This window comes from Homarus americanus, unplaced genomic scaffold (assembly GCF_018991925.1).
Source record: "Homarus americanus isolate GMGI-L3 unplaced genomic scaffold, GMGI_Hamer_2.0 scaffold3993, whole genome shotgun sequence".
In the NCBI taxonomy this organism is placed as follows: domain Eukaryota; kingdom Metazoa; phylum Arthropoda; class Malacostraca; order Decapoda; family Nephropidae; genus Homarus; species Homarus americanus.
Genome location: NW_024752884.1, coordinates 13062 through 16710, shown reverse-complemented (window position 1 = coordinate 16710; position 3649 = coordinate 13062). Strand labels below are relative to the sequence as shown.

Sequence of the window (3649 nt, the reverse complement as noted above, 5' to 3'; positions counted from 1 at the left end):
ATGTATGTATGTACGTGTGTGTATGTATGTATGTACGTGTATGTATGTATGAATGTAACTGTCTTATCTCACACACACACACAAAAACCAAAATACTGCCCCTGGTGTCTCCAGACATTTCGACTAACTGCACTGGCTAGACCCATTAACCCTCGCCCCCGCCCTTGGACCACGGACCGATAAACAAAGACCAATCGGTCCTTGAGCCGCCGGTTCACTGGCCCCTAACCTTGGCCCAGAATCGAAAGGTGGACCAATTTTGTGTCTGTCTGTCTGTGTCTGTCTGTGTCTGTCTGTCTGTCTGTCTGTCTGTCTGTCTGTCTGTCTAACTGTCTGTCTGTCTAACTGTCTAACTGTCTGTCTGTCTGTCTCTCTGTCTGTCTGTCTCTCTATCTGTCTGTCTATCTGTCTGTCTTTGTCTGTCTGTCTGTCTGTCAATCTGTCTGTCTGTCTTTCCCTACAAAAATAGCCCCTGGAAGCTAAAAAAACCACCCATACATCAACTAAAATCACCCCAAATCACATAAAAATTACCCCCAAAAATCACCAAAAAATCACTAAAAATCACCAAAAATCACTAAAAATCACAAAAACCCCCAAAATCACCAAATTATTAAAACAACCTATACTTACCAATCCTAAAATCAACTCTACAGGTGTAATTGGCTTCATCAGAGGTCATAACCGGTCTAATGTGTAGTGCTGGGACCTGACCAGGGTGGAAGGTGACCCGCCCTCTGAGTAGGTCACTCTTGATGGTGTGGCGTTGATCTGATGGCTGGAGACGGCCTGGGCGGTTATCGTAGCTGTGGGAAGAGATAATAGTGAGATAATGTGAGATAGCTCTAGGTAGGTGAGAGAGGAAGAGAGAGAGAGAGGGGGAGTGTGTGTGTGTTTACAAAGTTAAAAAGGTTCTGATTGGTTGATTTGTAGACAGAGTTTTAAATGATGAGATGTTCTCTCTCTCTCACTCTTTCTCTCTCTCCTTCCCCCCCCCCCCCCTATTTATCGACGTCTCTTCCATCTACTCATCACCCAGCTCCTCCTGCTCCAATAACATCAATCTACGTCTTTCTCCCCCTTCCATAATCTCTCCTTCCCATTAACATCATCTTCCTCCCCCCCTCCTTCCTTCCTTCCTTCCTTCCTTCCCTTCCTTTCCCTTCTTTCTCCCATTCTATCCTTCTCTCTGTTTCTTTTCCCGTTTTGTTTATTTTATCGCCCCCCCTCTCTCTCTCTCTCTCTCCTCTCCCTCTCCTTCCCTCTCCCTCCCCCCTCCTTCCCTCTCCCTCCCTCACCTCTCCTTTCCCTACTAAAATTCGAAACACGTCATAAAAATCGCTTGAGTTCTGGTACTGAATTCACACCAATTTATCGGACCTTGTGGAAAAGAGTTCGAATACATAGCCCAAAACTGAATTTAGATAATTAAGCTTAGATAATTCGGGTTTTGAAATTCAGCTTTTGAATAATTCGGATTTTTTGATAATTCGCTTTGATAACGGATTTTTGATAACTCTGCTTTTTGATAATTCGGATTTTTGATAATTCGATTTTGATAACTCAGATTTTTGATAATTCGGATTTGATAACCCAATTTTTGATAATTCAGCTTTGATAATTCAGATTTTGATAATTCAGATTTGGATAATTCCTCCTCTTCCTCTTCCTCTCCTCTTCCCTCTTCCTCCCTCCTCCTTCCCTCACCCACCCTCTCCTCTTCCTCTTCCTCCTGCTCCTCTTTCTCTTCACCCTCCTCCTCTTCCCTCTTACCCTCCTGCTCTCCCTTCCTCTTCACCTCTCCCTCTTCCTCTTCCTCCTGCTCCTCCCTCCTCTTTACCCCTCCTCCTCTTCCCCTCTTCTCCTACTCCTCTCCTCCTGCCCCTCCTCCTCTTCCCCTCACCTTCCTCCTGCTCCTCCCACTCCTCTTGCCCTCCATCTCTTCCCTCTTCCTCCTGCTCTCCTCCTCTTCACCCTCCTCCTCTTCCACTCTTCCCTCCTGCTCCTCCTTCCTCTTCACCTCCTCCTCTTTGCCTCCTGCTCCTCCTCCTCTTGCCTCCTCCTCTTCCTCTTCCTCTGCTCCTCCTCTCCCCTCTTCCTCTGCTCCTCCCTCCTCTGCCCTCCTCCTCCCCTCTTCCTCCTGCTCCTCCTCCTCTTCCCACCTCCTCCTCTTCCCTCTTCCTCCTGCCTCCTCCCTCCTCTTCCTCCTCCTCTTCCCCTCTTCTCCTACTCCTCCTTCCTCTTCACCCTCCTCCTCTTCCCTCTTCCTCCTGCTCCTCCCCTCCTCTTCACCCTCCCCTCCCTCTTCCCCTCTTCCTCCTGCTCCTCCTCCTCTTCCTCTTCTCCTGCTCCTCCCTCCTCTTCCCACCCTCCTCCTCTTCCCCTCTTCCTCCTGCCTCCTCCTTCTCTTCCCCCTCCTCCTCTTCCCTCTTCCCCTCCTGCTCCTCCTCCTCTTCCCCCTCCTCCTCTTCCCTCTTCCTCCTGCTCCCCTCCCTCCTCTTGCCTCCTCCCTCTTCCCACTCTTCCTCCTGCTCCTCCTTCCCTCTTCACCTCTTCCTCCTTCCCTCTTCCCCTCTGCTCCCTCCCTCCTCTTACCCTCCTCCTCTTCCCCTCTTCCTCCTGCTCCTCCTTCCTCCCCACCCCTCCTCTCTTCCCTCTTCTCCTCCTCCTTCCTCTTCACCTCCTCTCTTCCCTCTTCCTCCTGCTCCTCCTCCTCTTCCACCTCCTCTCTTCCCCTCTTCCTCCTGCTCCTCCCTTCCTCCCCACCTCCTCCTCTTCCTCTTCTCCTGCCTCCCTCCTCTTCCCACCCCTCACTCCTCTTCCCTCTTCCTCCTGCCTCCTCTTACCTCCTCCTGCCCCCTCTTCCTGCCTCCTCCTTCCTCTTACCTCCTCCTCTTCCTCTTCCTCCTGCCTCCTCTCCTCTTACCCCTCCTCCTCTTCCCTCTTCCTCCTGCTCTCCTCCCTCTTCACCCCTCCTCCTCTTCCCTCTTCCTCTCTCCTCCTCCTCTTCACCTCCTCCTCTTCCCTCTTCCCTCCCTGCTCCCTCCTTCCTCCCCACCCTCCCTCCTCTTCCCCCTCTTTACTCCTGCTCCTCCTTCCTCTTACCCCTCCCTCCTCCTCTTCCCTCTTCACTCCTGCTCCTCCTCCTCTTCACCCTCCTCTCTTCCCTCTTCCTGCTCCTCCTTCCCTCTTCCCACCCACCCTCCTCTTCCTCTCTTCCTCCTGCTCCCTCCTCCTCTTCCCTCTTTCTCCTCCTCCTCCCTCTTCCCCTCCCCTCTTCCCTCTTGCCTCTCCTCCTTCCCTCTTCCCACCCCCTCCTCTCTTCCCCTCTTCCTCCTGCTCCTCCTTCCCTCCTTCCACCCCTCCTCCTCTTCCCTCTTCCTCCTGCTCCTCTCCTCTTCCCCTCTTCCTCTGCTCCTCCTCCTCTTCCCCCCTCTCCTCTTCCCCTCTTCCTCCTGCTCCTCCTTCCTCTTCCCACCTCCTCCTTCCCTCTTCCTCCTGCTCCTCCTCCTCTTCCCCCACCCCTCCTCTGCTTCCCCTCTTTCCTCCTGTCCCTCCCTTCCTCTTCACCCTCCTACTCTTCCCCTCTTCCCTCCCTGCTCCTCCTCTGCTACCTCCTCCTTCCTCTTCCTCCTGCTCCTCCCCTCCT

The 3649-nt window shown here is 52.8% G+C and overlaps 1 pseudogene; it reads right to left on the bottom strand.

Moving 5' to 3' along the window:
- Positions 1-1182: 1182 nt before the first annotated feature.
- Positions 1183-2799, bottom strand: LOC121855212 (annotated as a pseudogene).
- Between the last annotated feature and the right edge of the window lie 850 nt (positions 2800-3649).